Raw genomic sequence first — 20,048 nt, 5'->3', positions numbered from 1 at the left:
GAAATGACTACAGACAGAACCAGCATGTCTCTGTGGCAGAATTGTACATTGTGACGCTTTCCTAATTTTTCCTATTCCCCAGTTCACAAACAGGTTCAGTAAGACTGTCATTATCTGTCATAATTGTCATCTCTTTTACATCACTCTGACCAGTCTGGCTGGACAGTGCTCCTGTGAACTGTAAATTCAGGTCTAATTAGAGAGGCCTGCAAGTGTCTCTCTTCTTTTTGACTGCAATAATTAAGGCAATAAAAGAAAGAATTTCAAAATGAAAACAGAATTTTGATTTTTGCAACTCTAAGTCGAGCTGGACTATAGCCACAGATGCACTTGGAAATCTGTCTTATATCTTGGCACTGCCTGTTGCAGTAGTGATTAATTCTCTCTAATCACCCCGGCTGCGGTGGCAGCAGTGGTGCCCTCGCTACCCATCCCAATGTTCTGAGTGCCCGAATGAAAGACACACACACACACACACACACACACACACACACACACACACACACACACACACACACACAAACATAGCCTTCTATTTAATATGCCTTAAACAGTTCAATGGCCTGGTCACTCCCAAACTTCCACTTTACTGATGCCTCCCTTCGATACTCCGGAGTTATTACTTACTAAAATCTATATTCCATCTTTGCTACCCTAGACCCAATGCGGGGCTCTTGGGGCCGCTCTTCCCCAGCTACATGATTGGTGTGCTCTCTCTTCTGCAGCTCTCAAGCCTGGATCTCATTCCTTTCCCAGCATGGTAATTCTGTTTTTCACTTGGTCCCCTTGTCCCTGAATCCCAAAGTCCCACTTCTGTCTCCCTGCCCAGCCACTGGCCTCTGGCAACTTTATGTACCAATCAAAGCCAACTGTGGACAGAGACTCTTAGTGTCTTACATACAGATGCTTGTGCAATTTTGGGAACCCAAATAACATAATACAAGCACTAGACCAAATCCACAACTGCCTTTCTCCATTTCTCTTCTTTTTCATTTTATCACATATATTTCAAATAATGTGGTATCTTAGTTAGAGTTTCTCTTACTGTAATAAAACACCATGGCCAAAATCAATCTGGGGAAGAAGGGGTTTATTTCTCTTACATTCCCAGGTGGCAGTCCATTACTGAGAGAAGTCTGGGTAGAACTCAAGACATGGCAAGAATCCAGGGGCAAGAACCAAAGCAGAGGCTGTGCAGGAGCACAGCTACTGGCTTGCTATCAGGATACTTGCCTGATTCCTTAGAGCATCTAGGGCCAGCAGGGTGGTACTACCTACAGTGAGCCAGACCCTCTCACATCCACCAACAATCGAGAATATATAGCACAGGCTAGTCTGGTGGGGAAATTGTCTCAGTTTAGGTTTCATCTTCCCAAATGACCCTAGCTTATGTCAAATTGACATAACACTAGCCAGCACACATGGAATACTTAAAAAAATAATTTTTGTTGATTCTTTGAGAATTTCATACAATGTATCCACCCTTCCCCTTCTCCCTCAAGATCTATCTCTCCTACCCTATTCCCCCTGCATCTCTGCATACCATACAAAACCTTCTCAATATATTCACCCTCCTCTGGCTCCTCCTAGATCCACACCCTCTTCCTCCATCCACCCAACTTTGTGTTCCTTCCCACCCCTTTAAAATCCATCAAGAACAGTTGGTGATTTTCATATACTCACACACCTATGGCCTTCCACTGAAACCTGGTCAATCCAGCAGGGACCTCACCCTTAAAGAAAACCAACACTTCCTTCTTCCACTTTCCAGCAGTTATCAATTGCCAATAGCTCCTCAGCTGAAAAGTGAGTCTTCATACCCATCTTCCCCCACTATGCAGGGATTTTGTGTAACTTGTGCTTGTACAGGTGTTGCCTAAGTTGTCAAAACCACCTTGAGTTCATATGTGCAACTGCCGTGTTGTGCCTGGACCATGCTTTTATTGTAGCCACCCACCACCTCTGCCTCTTACTATCTTTCGTCCCTCTCTTATGAGATGTTTTCTGAGCTTTATAGGGAAGAGTGTGATAGCGATGTCCTAATTGGACCTGAGCATTCTCTCTCTCTCTCTCTCTCTCTCTCTCTCTCTCTCTCTCTCTCTCTCTCTCTCTCTTTCATATTTCAGTGAAATTAAGGTTAATTGTCATAGAAAATAATAATAGTAACCCCTGACTTAATTAAGAGAAGTTGGTAGTTCTGAACACACAGTGCCATTCCACCAAAGCAATGGTTCTGGAGTTTTATTCTGGTGTTACAAAACTACAAAATGTTGTTTGCTTCTCCAATCATTTATTGTCTAACAATCATCTAACAGCACACTAAACAGAAGCCCTTTTCCTCTGATCAAAGTGGTCTTGTTCCCAACAAGATTTCAGTTCTGTTTCTTGTATCATCAGAGTCATAGGTAAAGAACTGCAAGCAATGTGTTGTATAGAGGAATAGTGACAGTCTAGGAGTAAAGGCTGAGAGGTGCTCTGGGAAAGAGCCAAGGATATCCTGGGAGTGGAAGTGTGAAGTATGTATCTGGTTGGAGAGAGGGAGATTAAAGTTCTAGGGGGAACCCTGGGTTTGTAGCAAGAGGTGGAGTCTTTGTGGATGGAGTTGGGGTAGAAGGAGGGCCACCTGCAAGCAGGCTGCTACAGAACTGCATATGAAACCTACAAGATCATAGTGGAGAGCAGGAAGTGTAATGAAAATCACCTACCTGATTCCCATCCTGGTGTGGCCATTGCAGGTCCCTAGTAGTGAGTGTTTATATGTATTGATGGCTGATACAAAAGAGTAGAGATGGACTAGAAGGGACAGTTAGGAGGAGCTATGGGGAAGAACTAATCAGAGTTTGCACACTCTCTGCAGTCCCTCATACTCTGCATGTTGATAAGTTCTTGTTCTCTGTGTTAATTGCTAATACTTCAAGAGGAAATTTCTCTGATGAGGGTTGAGAGATGCACTATGCATGTAACAATACACAATTAGGAGCCAGTTTAACTATATCTATTTATCAGAATCATGGTAGTAGATTCTTACTATCTAGCCATGGGTTCTTGGCTCTGACAACAGTGGCGGGTATGGCTAGCACCATGTGGAGCACACCTTAAATCCAACCAGGAAGCATTTCTTCACCACTGCTCTAACCACAATAACCAGACAATGGAAAAACCTAGATGTAACTCAGCTGACAGATGTATAATGAAGATGAGGTACATTACACAGTGGACTGTTATTCAGGTGCTAAAACAAAACCAAAACTAGTGCGATTGTGCATGTCTTTAATCACAGGATTAGAGATGCTGAGTCAGGTGGATCAATGGGAGTTTGAGGACAGCCTGGTGAACAAAGAGTTTCCCATCTCAAAAAAGGAGAAAAAGAAAATGATGAATTTCAAAGGTAAGTAGACTGAGCTGTGAATAATCATCCTGAAGATGGTTACTTAGGCCAAGAAAAACGAGTCACACCTTTTCACTGAGACGAAGGTGGTGGCTTTACAACTTTCATTGGGTCAGGAAACTAGTAAGGGACTGGATGGGAGGGTTTTAAATGGAGCGAAGATAGAATGCGATGATATGAACATGGAATGATGTAATGGGAAGGATCGGATGAGAAGGAATGGGGATGAGAGGCAGGGTAGGCGGAGTATGGGAAGGGACAACTAAAGCTAAAGGTGACTTGAAAAAGGTTTTTATGTAGAAACCCACTGCTGTAGACAGTTCTTAAAATATACATGTACACATATAATAGGAGTTTAAGTGGAATTACCTCACAACGAGGACAGGGGTGGGGAGGACAATTCCTGTACCACCACAGGCTAGTAAATAAACAGTGCTGGGATTAGGCTGTCTCTTTTGAAGTTGTTGACTGGGGCCTCCCATAGACCCCTAAACATTACAGGCTACTGGCATTGCTCTTGATGCCCTACAGAATTTGACGAGACCCTATTTGTTGATGGTACCACAAATTCAAGTCATAGAACATGGAGAAATCAAGCTGGTACTGATCTGGAAGCGTCATCTCTACTGGCTGGATTTCACAGTTGGAGCTGGAAGGATATAGACAGGCCTCTGTGGAGGACTCATTAGTCTCACCTAGCTGCCAGCCCTGCAAGCTACAATGGTGCCCTTCCCAATATGATACTCTGACTGGTGCAATAGCATCACAGATTTTATAGAAGCCAAACACTTCCCCCTTCTAAACTAAAATGCTAACGAATGCCCAAAGCTGTGCTCTGATTAAGATCTAGCCATTTTTCCAGAGGTAAACAGAAAATAAAACACAAATAAAAAAATGAGAAAGGTGTGTTTTTGTCCACTGACAAGAATCTGTCCTCAGCACAGTTGCGTTCATCTGTATTCTGCCTCTTTGTGCTTAGCCTCTTTTCCGTAACAGTTTCTATTACTATATATTATGCTAACAACTTCCAAGTGGCTCTTACAAGCTGTCATACCTAAGATATTTTGACATCCTAAACTTATTACATGGTCTAGACTGGATTTGAACTTACAATCAGCCTGCTTCCTAATTGCTGGAATTGCTTAATTGGTAATATTTTGTCCTTAATAATTTTATTCTGAGTAGAATGTATTCTCCTCATACCTATGTAACAGTGCAGATCCAAAGTACAGTTTTTTCCCTTAAATTTTTTTTTTAGAATTTCATATATAAGCACTCTACTTATATCATTCCCCATCTCTCTCTTCTCATGTTCTGCCTACTCCTCAAATTCACAGCATCTTTACACACACACACACACACACACACACACACACACACACACACACACACACACCCCTCTGGAGAAGAGTGTTTATCCCTCTCTCAGCAGCCATAAATTGCCATCTAGGAGTAGAGCTGTGGGAGAGTTCCCTATAGTGGTGTCATTACAAAGGTCTCACTAAAGTAACCATATTGTTATCATTGAGATTTCATGAGCCCAGCTTGCCTGTCTCACACACAAGACGCTCAAGGGCAGTTGGTGTAAAGTTGAATGTGATTTTTTTTTCCAAAAAGCACATTGTAAATTTAATAAGCTTTTTGGTTAGTTAGTTCTTTATTCAGTTTTCCCTCAGTGTAAAATGTCAGATTTTACTTTTCTTATAAATGATATAACTTTGTTATTCTTTCTGTAATATCATTGGAAAATGAGCATTTCACATTTCTTCGACTATTTCTTATGAAATGGAATATTTTATCCCACAGCTGTCTGTTTTGTCTTAAAAAGCTTCAAATTTCAATTCTTCCTTGTGGTGGATGGAAATGTGCTTATATATGACTATGAATGTTCCTTCACACCTACATATACATATAACCAGTCATTTATGCATTCAATCTTTGTTGGCCAGTGAATATTAGCATAGAACCCTTGACTGTATCTGGAAGATTTAAATGTGGTGAAAGACATTTTCTTTTTCTACTTTTTTTTTTTTGTAATTAGCCTACAAAGTAGTGGGTTTCATTATGGCATTTTCACAGCATTTTGTGTTTGTTGATTCTCCTCCCCCATTCAGTAGCCCCTCCCATACCCTCTCCCGTAGCTTCTCCCATGGCCCCTCCAATGCTTGCATACATATTCTATCACCTTCTCACCTTTCTGCCTTAAAATTCCCATTTCTCTCACTGTTCCTCTTTTAGTTTCATGACCTCTACCTAGACTCATATATTTATAATTGAAAGCTAGCATCTACATAACACAAGTCAAACGATTTTGTGAAATGATGCATGCATATCTACTCCTTCAAAGATCATAAAAGATATTTATTTTAAATAACTTTAAATGACATACCAAGATAATTTTTAAAAAAGGTTACAGTATCTAGATCCCAATCATTTGCATTGAGGGTTTTTGTTCAGGTGTGTATCCACCGTGACTTGGACCACAGGACACTCTGAAGGTGTCTGGATGCTGTGCTCTGTGGGCTGTTTCAGAACCCAAGTATTTGCCAAAGCTCAAACTTCTTACTTCCTAGCTCTGCCTCACACACTTCACTGCTATCATAAAGCCCAGACATTAAATGCTTGTTAATCATGTATCAAGCACCATTTTGCTCAGGGAATTTATTTACCCAAACTGAGAAAAGGTTGAAGAGAGAGTATTTCCAGTCTGCAGCACAGGCCAGGCTGTGGGCGCAGGGAGCTTAACTCCTCTGTATAGCACGCTCAACTTTGGTTATGAATATTAAAAATATTCACATTTTTAAAGAAAATGAAAGTTGGTTGTATGTGGCCTATTTTTTCATTTGAATAGTACTTCTTACACATCTCATCATATCAATACTTGAAAATCCACTTTATCATTTTCATTAATAGCTTAGTAGTATTCCACAACATAGATGAAGTTTTGCTACTTACTGGTCACTGAATCCATAGCACTCTTCTACATTGTCTGTTCAGTGCAACGCTCCCTGGGAAGTTGTAAAAGATTATTGACATCAAGTCCAGAGAGTATTTTTCTATTCTTCATACCACATTGACACACATCAAATACTTTTTGGAATCAATTGCAATGAGCTTTCTGGATGCGTTTGAGGTAGCTGTCCTCTTCTGATGAAAGATGGGACTCTGCTGCTTACTTCCTCAGGCTTCTCTTCTTCTATCTCATCTATGATGCCGGTGGCTTGATCACCATCTTGCAACCATGTAGCAACAAATGGTACTAGCAACACTAACAGGGTACTGGAACAAAGGAAAAAGAAAAGGCTCTGGCTTTTGATGCAATATGGTATTACCGCTGCTGAACACGTCTCAGTTGCCCCCTAGATCTTTTCATTGAGATTATGGAATGCCTTTACTGCTTAATCTTGTTTTGTAATGAAGTGTTGCAAAATTTTTCATATGGGCAATCTCAACTGATACTGTAAGCCATAGTAATTGTGGAGAAAACATGAGGTTTTTTGTTTTGTTCTGTTCTGTTTTCTTTTACTGGGATGAGTTATACAAAGGAGAAATAACCTCATAGTTTCTCACATTAACCATCACACGTTTGACAGAAAACGTCTAGGTGGTCACTGAAAGGGAAGATCTATATTTGGAAGGCTATCTATAGTTGTAGTTCATGTGTCACTGACATTTAGCAAAGAAAACGAGACTTGAAGAGGTAGAGGAATAAAGGGGTGACTGCTTTTGAGCCTTTGTTAAAATACTATTCCCAGGTGACCTATGAAGTAGCGACAAGACCCAAACACCTTCCCCCACAAGGTGATACAGCGATAAATAATACATCAGCCTGAGGTTCAATTCCTTGGACATGGTTTCTCACATGTCCTTACATCTTTTCATGTTCTACAAAGTACTTTTGACTTTATCTTCTGGACTCAGAGGACAGCATTGAATCCAAAGTGTTTGCCTTTGTACACGTTGCAGGATGGCCTAGAGAGATCTGCTTCAGCTGTGAATTATTCAGTCATCATTTTTAGGACTCAACTCTCCCTGTCACTTTAAAAAAATAATAAATTATGTATATGGGTGTTTTGCCTATATGAATGCCTGTGCACCATGTGCATGGAGTCCCTGGAGAGGCCAGAAGAGGGCATCGGATTCTCTGGACCTGGGGTTAGAGAGAGCTAAGAGATGCCATATGGGTCCTGGGAATTGAACCTGAGTCCTCTTCAAGAGCAGATAGTGATTTTTAAAGTTTTTAAATGTAGTTTTCTCTTATATAATATGCCCTGACCAGTCTCCCCTCCCTCTACTCCTCCCAGTTTCCCCCTCCCCCTCTCTCTCATATCCACTTCCCCCTACACAGACGGCCATCTGTCTCTCCCAAGAAAAGAGCAGGCCTTCCAGGGACATTAAACGAACATACTACAGCAAGATGTAATAAGATCAGGCACAAACTCTCACATCAAGGCTGGATGAGGCAACCCAGTAGGAGGAAGAGTCCCAAGAGCAGGTGAAAGTCAGAGACCCTCCTATTCCCGCTGTCAGGAGTCCCACAAAAGAACCAACCCAGTAACATAACATATATGGAGAGGAGCTAGCACAGATCCATAGAGTCTCTGCAGTTGCCGCTTCAGTCTCTGTGTGCTCCCATGAGTTCTGCTTAGTTAATTCCACGGGTGGTACTTCCCTATTCAGACAGTGGTCTTCACCACTGAACCATCTCTCCTGCTTGTCATTTGGTTTTAAGATACAAGTTCTGCTTATTTCTGTCACTGAAGGACCAACTCCAGTGCCTGTGTGCTAAGCATGTGCTCTACTAATGAGCTATGCTCCAGCCCAAGAGTGGACAGTAATGGTATATTTTTGTAAAACTGTGAACAACAATTTTATATTAGAGTAGTTCAAACACAAATGTTTTTCCTATAAGAAGGGAAGTTTTTGAATATTTATTGTCACCGAATTTTGACATGGAATTTGAAGTTTTCACTTTTGTATCTTCTTTAGATACTTTTTATATCTTTTACGCTTTTATGCTCTATTTCCCATTACAGTTTGTCTTTTGATTTAATCCAATTGGAATATATGGAGCACTTACCGAGTTCAGGCTTTGCTAGTGCTACGGGGTATGTATGCGTGATAAGAAAAAACCTTCCACTCTTGGCAGATGATATACTAGTTAAGTACCTAGTCTCTGAAACATATTGATTTTCTGGTGAATTACAGCAAACACACAGTTGTGAGTTGTTCAAAACCCTCAAGAAAGGAAGAAAAATATCCATGGACAAATAAAAAATGTGAGATCAAGCCAAAACAGGGAGAACAAAGTTAAAACAAAACAAACAGTCTCAAACAATTGCTCACACTGACAGACAAAACCATAGAGGGAACTGAGCCTGAACTTGTTACATTAATATTATGATTAAAATACTTCCTATTAGTGTAAGCTTATGTTCACTTACAAAATAATAGGCTTCATTATTGTGGCATTTTCAAGCATGTGTGTCATGTACTGTGATCATTTTCACGCCCCATTACTTTGTCTTGCAGCCTTTCTTCCCATTAATACTTTTGCTCTTCATAAGTAGATCCCTTTTACTTCCATGTTTGTGTGTGTGTGTGTGTGTGTGTGTGTGTGTGTGTGTGTGTGTGTGGCTAAACTCCCTCCCAGCTCTCACCCTTACTTCCTTTCTACAAATCCCCTTCTACACTCATGACTTCTTGTTACTTTTGAGACCCACTGAATTTAAGCAGCATCATGTATGTGACCACAAGGGTTGAACTGTTGGTAGAAGCCTGGTGAACACCTTCATGGATACACAGCTGAAGACAGTGGCTGACTGCTCGCTGTCTCCCTTCCATTCATTGCTGGCTTTGCCTCAGCTTTGGCCTCCTCTCTTACCAGGGAGCTTCAGGCTATTTTGCAATTTTTTCACATATTGTTTCTGTTCTCCTTGGCTTTTTAGTCACTTTGTTATAACTTCTGTGCTTCCCAATGTTTTCAGTCTCTTCTTTTCAGAATGTCCTTTTATCCTGGCTCTTCCTTTCAAGGAGTCACACGGTAGATGTTTTTAGTTCACTCTTCTACTGGTTGATGCAACAAAATATCAGACAAAGGCTCTGGCCGGGAAGCGCAGCCTGAGGCAGCTGGTCACATTGCATCTGCAGTCAGGGTTAGAGGAAGAATGCTGCTGCTGCTGCTGCTTAGTTCTGCTTCTCTTGTTAATTCAGTCCAAGACCCCTAATGGAATGGAAGGTTGCCATTCACACTCAAGGGCAGCCTTACTGCTTCAAGGAACCCAATCTAGATAACCCCTCACAGGTATCCCAGAGGCTTACCTGCCAGGAGACTATATACCCTGTCAGGTTAGCAAGCAATTGTAGCCATCACAACTCTGTCCTTTGTCTCCTTGACACCAAACTCATCAGTTTTAAGTCATGACCTTCTCTTTCTTTCTCATAGGCCCATGACCTCCTCACAACATAAGAAGCATTTAGCCAAACTGTGAAAGCTCCAATAGTCTTCAGCAGCTCCAACACTGTTCAAAAGTGTAAGTACAGAGTTTCTTCTGAGGTGGTTTATGTATTATCTGCAGGTCCCTATAACAAAAAACGTTAGACACTTCCAACATACAGTTTCAACATTAACATTCCAAATGGGAGGGATGAGGATACATCAAGGAACAATTGTACCAAAGCAAGACCCATATCTGGAGGAACATGTCTGCATCTCCATGTCAGACAGGTGTGGTTTGTGATGCAATCATTCTGCCTCCAAAGTGCACAGGTGCCCCCTGCACCCCCATCACGGCTAGCTAGAGTATGCAAATTCTCTTGAGTCAACTCTGCCCCCAGCTTGCAACCTTCGTCAGTGACATCCCCTGGTTCTGTTATCCTCCAATAACCTAGGATATCTGCTACAGTGTGGGTTTTGTTTTCACACCATCATAGTGATCTCTCAGAACCTCTTTTCAGAGACTCTGACAATTGTGCACATTGCCTGGCCTCAGCAGCTTTCTGAAACTGTGGAACAAGACTCCATACTTGATTCAGTTTTGCATCTTTCACTGTTTCAGAGTCAGTACAATGTGAACAATTCTCCCAAGTTCTGTTGCCAGCTAGAGGTGTAGCATGGCCTCCTGGGATCACTGCTATTGTGTACTTTGGTGACTGAATCTGAAAAAAAAAAAAAAAAAAAAAAAAAAAAAAAAAAAAAAAAAGAGGCAGGCAGGAAGGAAGGAAATCCATTTTCTAGCCAATTGTTTGCAACCAGGGAGTTTCTTCTGTGTAATTCTCAGTTAGGCTTTCTCCTTTCAAATCAGTTTGCATTTTCACAAGTGGAAGCCTTCAGTGGGTGGGTCTTTGTAGCAGGAGCACTTTCACTGTTTTGATGAGGAGAGTGGGGGTTCTCTTTAATAACTGCTGACGTTTGTCATGTGCATTCTCCCTGTTCATGTCCACAACATAAAAGTTTCTCACACACCTTTCCTCACCAAATGTCACATTTTGAAATCCCTATACTCTTTTTCTGACTTGGATGAGAGCATTGAGAAAAACCAGGATTAAAGAGAGTCTGCAGTCTACTATCCTATCTTGAAATCTCCTCCACTGAACAATTTAGTCTATACCTTTAAATCCAACTTCACCCATATTCTCAGGACATAGCAAGGGCATAGCTGGATTTTTTTTGTTAACTTTTTCCAATTTTTATTAGGTATTTTCTTCATTTACATTTTAAATGCTATCCCCAAAGTCCCCTATACCCTCCTCCCACCCTGCTTCCCTACCCACCCACTCCCACATCTTGGCCCTGGTGTTTCCCCTGTACTGGGGCATATAAAGTTTGCAAGACCAAGGGGCCTCTCTTCCCAATGATGGCCGACTAGAACATAAATGGCCCAAGTTCAGTTTCTGATGGTGTCCCACTTCCCACCTGAAACCATGTGGGCTGAGTTCTTACAGCATCAGTTCCTTCTCCAGGATCCCATGAAAAGAGACTGTAAGCAACCATGATGCACGTATTCACTGCAGCTCATTAGAGCACTGCCTCCCTGAAGCAATGCCCTTGTGCTGTCTCCTTAAATAGCATGTTCTGATGCTTTACTATCTTTGTGTGCTTTAACAATGCTCTGAATAAGATGTCAAGAGCCTGGAAATAGTTGATCCAGATAATCAACCCAGTAGCAGTATCTTTGTGGATTGGCCCTGCTCCTGAATCTACACCTGTTTTGCAAGATTTCCCACATCCCTAGAATCTCTAATGTCTCCAGCTCTCCACTGTGTGTTCAGAGCCACTCTCAGTGGCTGCTTACAGGGATGCTGACCCTACCACACAGTACCTGGACTCCTTGGCCTTTCTATAAGTCTGGCTGGAAGCCTTTGTGATCCTGTCACTGTTTCAATTTGTATATCTGTGAAACATGAATCATACAGATGGAGCCAATACCTACTAGCAGTTAGAGCACAAGCTGTGTCCCTTGTGGGTCAAACAGGGGAATGAAAAAGAGGCTTTCATCTTTGGATCTGGTTTGGCTCCTCGTGACACTCAGGAGGCTTCAGATGCCTATGGAGACAATACATGTTCCTCTAAATATGTATGTTGTGTAGCAGTTTCCTCACAATTGAAACTTTCCATTTAGCATAGAAGCTCATTAAGGCAAACAACAACAACTCAAAATAGCTCCAGGAAGTCCCTAAAACTGACTAGATTCACGAGGCCCCTCTGTTCCCAAGAGTAAACAGTAAAGACTGTTGAGAGTCACTTTCAGGCTAGCCAAGTGGCAAAGAAGACTCTCAGAGGAGCCAAGCTCAGAAGACGTCTCTGAGACTAGCCAAGCAGCCCAAAGGAAGCAAAAATAAGCTGATCTGATCTGAAAGCACACCCTACAACTTGTTGGTCTGCCTGCAGGCTGTGCAGTGTGCTCCAGGTTCTCAGCTTTTGTGAGCTGTTACTCATGCTGATGCGGGCATCTGTCTGGTGATGTGCCTGCCTTTGAGTCATTTCTGATTTGTAAATAATCCTTCACCCATATTCCTGTAAGTAACCCTAATAAAACCCATTGGTTCACCATGATGGACTTTGGTGATAAAAATGCATTCTGCCATGGGCTCCCTATCAGGGATGGGTAACTGTCTTGTGTCTTTTCAGGAAAATCATGTCACAAAACCACATATCAAACAAAACACCAAAGACAGTGAGTAAACTCTGCCTAGTTAGGGACAACATGATCTATCCATAACTGAGTTTTGAGTACTCCCCTTTCATTCCTAAGTCTGGCAATACCTCTCATAAATCTACCTTACACCTCTGCTGTACATGCAGTATGTGGGAAACATAAGTGCTTTGTGTCTTTTCATAGTGTCAAACCTTATTCAATGACACATTCACAAGAAGGTGTGGTAGTTTCATTGGTATGATTTGCTGATATCCCCACTTATCTTGACAGTCCAGGCTGAGTTAATCACAGGTTCTTCTATTCCAATCAATGATTTTTCTCAGCTCACATGTTACATATAAGTTACAAAAGAATGAGAGGCCACAGCAGAGTTCAAGGTGTTGCAGAATTCCCAATAATCAAAATCATCAGTGATACAGATAGTGTCTATGAGGAATAAGACAGCCAAGAGCTGGAGAAGGTTCTGCTGCTGTGAATCAGGCTGCTGTAGGTCACCCCTGGGTGTGTCTTATCTGTCTTGAGCTCTGATTTCTCTTCACTCCCATGTTTGAAATCTCCACTGTAATTTCTTTCAATAAACTCTACTTCATAATGTCTCATCCTGAAACTCTTCCACAGCACAGGCAAGAATTGGTTTACCTTATTAAGGGTCTCTGGAAAGAATGCCTCAGGTGGCAGTGTGGAGCTGCTGCCCTCGGATGTTGCTTATGTTTTGTCAACTTGGTGAAAAGGAGTCAGGGAAACTAAGTCACAGCTTGGATGGTGGGATGCCCTGAAATTTCCCTTACCATTTGTAATGGTATGTATATGCTTGGCCTCAGGGGGGTGGCACCATTAGGAGGTGTGACCTTATTGGAGTAGGTGTGTCATTGTGGACATGGGCATTAAGACCCTCATCTTAGCTCCCTGGAAGCCAATCTTCTGGTGTTGCCTTCAGAAGAAGAGGTGGAACTCTCAGCTCCTCTAGTTTCAGGTCTGCCATGATGACCACCTTGATGATAATGGACTGAACCTCTGAAACAGTAAGTTTCAGTTAACTGTTGCCCTTACAGGAATTGCCTTGGTCATGGTGTCTATTCAAAGCAGTAAAACCCAAACTAAGACAAGTTGGTACCAGGGACTCAGGTATTGCCTGTCCATGCCTTTGTTTGGAAGAATGTGGATTTGGGGACTTTGGATTTGGAAAGCAGTGGAATGCTTTAAGTGAGGCTTAATGGTCTTTCCTAGTAGGAATATGGAAAACTTTGTTTCTGAAAGTGATTTAAATTGGGCAGTCCTAGCCCAAGAGGTTTCAGTGAAGAAGAGTTTCAATATGTGGTGTAGAGACTGTTTTTTTACAGTATTTTGGTGAAGACTGTAGCTGCTTTTTGTCATTGTCTGAAGAATCTCTCTGAAGACAAGGTGAAGAGATTCAGATTAATTGCTTTGAAAAAGGAAGTCTCAAAACGGCCTCGTATAAATTCTGTTGTATGGTTACTAAAGTTCACTCTTATGAAGGGCGTTTTAATGAAAAGGAACAAACTGAGAAAGGAAACATATAAAATATATGGTTCAAATATTAAAGGGACTCCAGGAAGCAGAATGAAGCTGAATCCAATATTCTAGGAGAGATCAGATTAAGGGAGTGAGAGTTGGCAAGATTCCACCCAGCTAAGTTTAGGTCCAGGCATGGTGGTACATACCTTTAATCCCATTGACGTTCAAGATCAACATGAGACAGAACAAGTTTTAGGTGAAGAAAAGCTTAAGTCCAGGTGTGGTGGTATACGTTTTAATTTCAGGAGACAAAGCCAAGCACATCTCTGAATTCAAGGTCAATCTTCAGAGCAAGTTCCAGGACAACCAAGCTTAGTCAGTGAGAAAGTTGGAAACAGAAAGCTAGTAATAGAATAAGGGGGTGGGGTATGTTCCAGCCCCAGCAAGCAGCAGAACTCAGCAGCTTTGACCATTTGGCTCCGACTTTAGAGTCAAGAATAGAAAGGACTACTGGGACAATTGATGCTGGCTAGCTGGAGCTAAGAAATTAGCAGTGATTAAAAAGAGACCAGCATTACTGAGGTGAAATCTTCTGGGAAATATTTTCTGAGAGCACACAGAAGCTGTGTTCCAGAGATAGCCAAGGTTGTACAACATGCTGTAGCTGGACTTGGTAATATGTAAGAATCACCCAGGTGGTACTGATATTGAAGGCATGAAAGGGTCATGAAGAGCAGTAAGGCTTGGCACTATGAGAGGCCATGGAAGGTCATTGGTGAAGGTATAGCCTTAGTTACAGTTGACAGCCCAGGACTTAAGGGGTCATGCAAAGGAGTTGAGGCTTGGCACTTGTAGAGAGCCTATGAGAGGCTATTGGTGAAGCCTAGTTGCATCTGAAGATCCCCATGTATTGGAGATGCCAATACCATGGGATGAACACCAAGAATAAAAGTAGCAGTGAAGTGGAATCAACCAGAGCCTAGAGTGCTATAGAGGGCATAGCTGGAAAAGTAACACAAGCCTTTCAGAGGAACCCAAAAGATCATGTGTAGATCCCATCCATTTGAATAGGAATCTGTAAAGTTGTTAGAGATTCCAGAGCCATGAGAAGCCTGATGAGAAAAGATGTTAACAGGGCATGGAACCAGTCTCAGAGAATAAAGATTGTTGCTACTAAATGCCAGATGTGCCAACAGCAGTAAACATGGATGAAAGAAGTTGGAGATCTGAAGAGTGCTTTGACATTGGACATGGAGATGTGGAGTTTGGAATTTGCCAGCTGGTTCTCTGTCTTGCTTTGGTCCAGAACTTTTGACTTTATATGGGATTACAGTTAAAAGACTGCCAGAATCTCAAACCAGACTTTGAACTTTGGACTTTTAATATTGTTGAGACTGCTATAGACTAGGAGGATTTTTGAAGATGGATTAAATATATTTTGCATTATGCTATGTTTATGCCCCCCCATAGACTCATATGTTTGAGCAAGTCAATGGGGGCCAGGAGTGGAATGTGATGGTTTGTATATGCTTGGCCCAGGGCGTGGCACCATTAGGAGGTATGGCCTTGTTGGAATAGGTGTGTCTTTGTGGGTGTGGACTTTAACACCCTCATCCTAGATGCCCAGAAGCCAGTATTCTGCTAGCAGCCTTCAGATGAAGTTGTAGAACTCTCAGCTCCTCCAGCACCTGCCATGCTCCATCTTGATGATAATGTTTATTAAATGTTGTTCTTATAAGAGTTGCCTTGGTCGTGGTGTCTATTCACAGTAGTAAAACCCTATCCAAGACACCATTCTAATTAGTCCATTACTTTTCAATTCAATTTCCCACAAAGTTTTAAGACATAGAGAAAGTGGAGACAATTCTTTGACACAATGTGATGTGAGTAGCATCTAGTTCTGGTCCTAGTAGAGTTTTCCATCCCACCTAAATCTCATGGTTGCTTTTCACTTCCTGCAAGTATACTGGCCTTCAGATTTTCTCAGCAGGCATCAGAATCACACTAATAACACATTAAGCTCTATTTCTAGCATTCTAAGCCTTCTCTAGCCTGTCTCCTTAAATGTCTTCAAGTTTCTCCAACAAACCAATTCTAGAGTTTAGGAGCCATATGGTCAGGTTCAATCAAAAACAGACTCTGGCAAAATTTTTCATGTGTGTATTAATCAGATATTTTGTTTCTGTGACAAACACCTGAGATGAACAATTTAAGGAAATAAGGATTTATTTTGGCTTATAGATTCAGAGACTTCAGTCCAAAATAAGTTGGTCCATTGTTGCTGGTGTGTGGTGAGGTTAAAAAACTGAGTGGAGAGCCTGTGGCTGTACAGGCATTTCATCTTGAGGCATGGAAGAGAGATAAATAAAGGAGAGAAGGGGAAGGAGATGAAGGAAGAGTGAAGGAGAGAGAGAGAGAGAGAGAGGGTGAGAGAGAAATACAGAGACAAAGAGACAGAGTCAGACACACACACAGAAAGAGAGAGAGAGAGAGAGAGAGAGAGAGAGAGAGAGAGAGAGAGAGAGAGAGAGAGAGAGAGAGAGAGAGAGAGAAATTTTCAGGCCAAGATATAGCCTGAAGGACATGTCTCAGAGACCTATTTCTTATAGATATTTCCAGTTTCCTAAAGTTTCCAGCCACCATCACTGTCCCTAGAATTCAGCACATGAGCATGAACGTTTGGAAAGTCTTTTATATTCAAGCCATTACAGAGATCTTTGTTAGCAAAGCAAGAGAAAGGACAAGGGAAAGCTTATTCATTGTATTATCTATGGCTTCCTCATGAAACACAGCCGTGTTTTCTGATACAGCAGTGTTCACTAAGACTGAGAGTGTCTGTGGCCTGGTGGGTTTCCTCTTCCCTATACTGTCAGTGTTTGGACACCTTTTCCAGCAAAATAGGAGGAGGGTCATTATCTCATTGTGGTGAATATTTGACAGAGGCAACATGAGGAAAGGGGAACTTATTTTGGCTCAGAGTTTGAAGGTAAAAAACACCCTGACAGGAATCACATGGCAAAGCTGGCTCTAACTGTGGCTATGGGAGCATGAGGCAGCTCGTCACATGGTGTTCTGAGTCAAGAAGGAGAGAGAGAGAGAGAGAGAGAGAGAGAGAGAGAGAGAGAGAGAGAGAGAGAGAGAGAGAGAGAGAGAGGTGGATGCTGGTGTCAGCTCACTTTCTTTTTTCTTTTCAGGCAGAACTGCAGCCTATGGGGCTGTATCACCCACATTCATGAGTAAACCCTCCTTAGTTAAACCTCTCTTGGAACCCTCATGGACATACTGACCTGTATGTTTCCTAGGTGCTTGTAAAATCCAGTTAGGTTGACAAGGAAAAATAACCACCATAGGGCAACCCTGTGCTGGGCACCCACATTCATCTCTTTCTGCCCACCCTGGCAGCAGACACCACATGAGCATTCACCTTAAGTTTGTAATTCTATGTGTTCTGTGTTTGAGAGGACTGTGGTTCTCTGAAACCACAAGGTCAAATGATCCATTCTTTAAGTTGCTATTGTCAGATATATTGTTATAACAGAATAGAAAAGAATATGTTAATCATGAGTATAGAGTCTCATAGTAATACATAGAAATACAGGGAAAGATACACACAGATACAGGGACAAACAGGCTCACAGGTTCTGTCTTGTACAACAGAGGGCAGAAGACTAGGGAGCAGGAGGTAGAAAGTTCTGGATTTACTCTTGGTTAAAAATTCCAGGGGGAAGTATTTTTATCTATTTCTTTAATTTAACACTGCTGTGTTATTGATAACTCAGAGTTAATCTAATCTCTAGTGCATTATAATCCAAGCAAACTTGGACAAGGACAAAGTAGGAAAGAGGAGAAAGGATTTGCTTTGTCCAAATAATGGAGCCAAATAGAATAATTCTCTATGAGCTAGAGGTATGATCTGTTATCATAACAATTTAAATTCATAAACCGTGGGAATATTTTCTTTATACTGATACAGTCATTACATGTTTACAATTTCACAGATCACAATTCTCCTGATCCAATGTCTCCTAACTACCATGGTGTCTTTTGCAGGAAGACCAAAACCAAAACCAAAACCAAAACCAAACCAAAGCACCATGCCTTCTGCCTGAGGTTTTAATGTGGCTGCCCTTTGAGATGTTATCTCTGTGCTTGCCAATGCACATAAATAAAGGGCTGTATCAGCAGGAATCAGACTTTTGATCTGCAAATCTATGGAATTTGCTGTACTCCTTGAATAGAACCGTTCTAAGGCAAAATCAGCAAACCCCCTGTGTGGATTTTCCCACCCTCTGTGGAGAATATATTCTGGTGCCTTGTTTGGATACTGTCAAACCAGTAAAGGACAATATAGTATATGGATGAGACATTGTAGCTACAAAGCAATCTCACAGACCTTCCTTCTGTCACAGATACCCATGTCTCCTGGGATGTGATCCAGTCTGCTCTTCCAAGCCCTGTAACAAAACCACAACAGAGACCATCAAACAAGGCTCTTCTTCCCAGAGGGCAGCTCGGGTGTGGGATAGAACTGTTACCTGGAAGAGCCAGTGCTAGGAACAATGTGAAGATAAGCATCCCATACATTGCTTCCTCTAAAGTCCTGATTTAAGATCTTGCAATATTCAGTGGATACTTCAGGCTTGTAGCATTTCTCAGTCAGGGTTCTGGGAGGTGGTTTGTGGCTGGTTTTTATCATGTTTCAGAAATGGGAGGAGCTCAAGTTAACTAGAGAATTGTCTAAAGGAGCTTAAATAATTCTCCATGACTTGAGAAACACTGTTCATTTGAGATAGTCTGGGTTTATATTTCCATGCTCATGAGCACAGGCAAACGAGTTAACAGCAGTGATGAGTTTGCATAGGTTGGGCTTGTGTGCTCCTGTATTTATTCATTTTAGAAGAATGTTATTTTGGAAACAGGTTAATCTTTTAAGATGTGAATTTAGTTTGGTACTTGTAACAATGTGAAATAAGCACGAGAGTAAGAGAAAATTCTCCATTCGAGCTGCACCAACTCTTCAAGGAGAGCTACTCACATCTATAGCCTCTATTTTATAAACTCTTCACACCACTGTGCCAACAATACTGGGAAGATTTACAAGGCATGTATTCTATTTCTGGAGCCTGCTTATGGTAATAAATGTTCAAATTAGTTTGCAGTGTACTCAGAGAGTCAGTATTTTTAATGAAGCAATTGATATAGGAAACAGTGTTAAAATAGAGTGTAAGAATTAGGTAAATGAGAAGGAAGACATTTGCTAGAATAGAATAAACGATACCCAGTGGTTTCTACCTTTTTTTATTTGCTAACTTCAGGAATAAAAGTTGCAGGCTTTCTTATAACTAATCATATCTTTAGTCTAGGTGGAATATAACACATCCATAAGAGCAGGGGGAATGTACACAGTAGTTTCAGGACTAGTCCTGATCAGAGAGCTTCATTTTCACTACGGGGCAGACTGTATGGTAATGTGGTTCATGGATACTCCAGAGCCCGAGCATGTATACACATTTGAGTACAGGATGCAGATGTCTAGGAGCTCAACGCTTCCTCGGTGCAGGAGGCAGCTGAGACTGTAGATAGGGAGGTGGCAATGTGTAGGGTAGAGAATACTTTTTCCTGTTTAAGTTGCTACTTAACTTCTAGACTTTTCCCTCTTGAAATTAGTACGTGGGCACCTTTCTTGCTGCTCATATTAGCGTAAGCTTGGCAAAATAGTCAGTTCACAACCACAATTAAAAGTTGCACTTTTTTTTTTTTCATGGACGATCAGAGACCGGAAGTGCCGAACTGCCTTGCTATCACGGCTCGCCCCTGCTTGGGAAGATTAACACACTAAGAAGACTGATGTCGGAATATCTTCACTGAGATCATAATTATTCTCCACGGGAAGCATAGGGCTTCCCCAGCGGCAGCACGGATTCCATTTTCCTGCCTCTCTAATGACCAGTTCTCAGGTTTACTTGGTTGTATCTGACTCATAGCTCAGTTGCAAACAAAAGGATCAGCAGTGAAATCTGTGTCCA

The 20,048-nt window shown here is 41.7% G+C and overlaps 1 long non-coding RNA gene and 1 further gene across 5 annotated transcripts in view; one reads left to right on the top strand and one right to left on the bottom strand.

The window, feature by feature from the left end:
- Window positions 1–20,048, bottom strand: part of Tcra (T cell receptor alpha chain) — a 1,796,232-nt gene that overhangs the window by 302,528 nt on the left and 1,473,656 nt on the right.
- The window catches only part of Gm30392, a 101,991-nt gene that overhangs the window by 73,905 nt on the left and 8,038 nt on the right, over window positions 1–20,048 (top strand). For 2 of the 5 annotated variants that reach the window (XR_874626.2, XR_874624.2), the window contains 2 exons: window positions 9,834–9,921; window positions 19,796–20,038. This is a non-coding gene — a long non-coding RNA (predicted gene, 30392). Of the gene's footprint in view, window positions 1–9,833; window positions 9,922–18,431; window positions 19,118–19,795; window positions 20,039–20,048 lie in introns of those variants that run through there. The other 3 variants (XR_874625.2, XR_003951146.1, XR_874627.2) reach the window with 3 other exon arrangements.

Source organism: Mus musculus, chromosome 14 (genome assembly GCF_000001635.26).
Source record: "Mus musculus strain C57BL/6J chromosome 14, GRCm38.p6 C57BL/6J".
In the NCBI taxonomy this organism is placed as follows: Eukaryota; Metazoa; Chordata; class Mammalia; order Rodentia; family Muridae; genus Mus; species Mus musculus.
The sequence above is the reverse complement of the archived record's forward strand: the minus strand, read 5'-3'. Positions and strand labels throughout refer to the sequence as shown.